This window comes from Bison bison, unplaced genomic scaffold, assembly GCF_000754665.1.
Source record: "Bison bison bison isolate TAMUID 2011002044 unplaced genomic scaffold, Bison_UMD1.0 scf7180017864304, whole genome shotgun sequence".
In the NCBI taxonomy this organism is placed as follows: Eukaryota; Metazoa; Chordata; class Mammalia; order Artiodactyla; family Bovidae; genus Bison; species Bison bison.
In genome coordinates, this window is record NW_011494876.1 from 17,005,552 (window position 1) to 17,006,242 (window position 691).

Sequence of the window (691 nt, forward strand, 5' to 3'; positions counted from 1 at the left end):
TGAACCTGATCTCATATATAAGCAGATAATGAGAAAACAAACTACATATACAGCTAGGAGGTTTTCCTCGAATATTACACACAACTTATTTATTTGTACAGTAAACAATAAAAGCAATGATGCCAGTTACCAAGGTGTCAGTGCCAAATATTGTCTCCAATATACTAGAGCCCAAGTTGCTGTTTCTGATCTGATAGTTAGGAAGGAATGCATGGTCCATTACCCAAAAGCATCTGCACATGGAAGTGGCATCTTTAGGTTAAAACAGGGTTCCTCAGCCTTGCATTATTGACATTTGGGGCCAGATAACTCTTTGTTATGGAGTGGGGTGGAGCAGGGAGAAGGCTGTCCTGTGCATTGCAGGATGTTTAGCAGCATCCCTGGTCTCTACCTACCCATTCAATGCCAGAGAGCTCTCTATCCCTGCCCCCCACATTTGTAACAACTGAAATTGCCTCCAGATATTTCCGAATGTTCTCTGGGGGAAAAATCACCCCTGACTGAGAACCACTGGGTTAAAAGATAATAGATTTGCACAGAGGGAAATATCTCTTACCTCCATATGTATCTTAACCCAATGATAGCTGTTTTTGTCACCTTTCTCATTATTCTGAAAATATTTTGTAATTATTAGAAACTTCTTGAAATTGTTTATTATGTAGATGTATCAATTTCACTCTAATTTAACTAT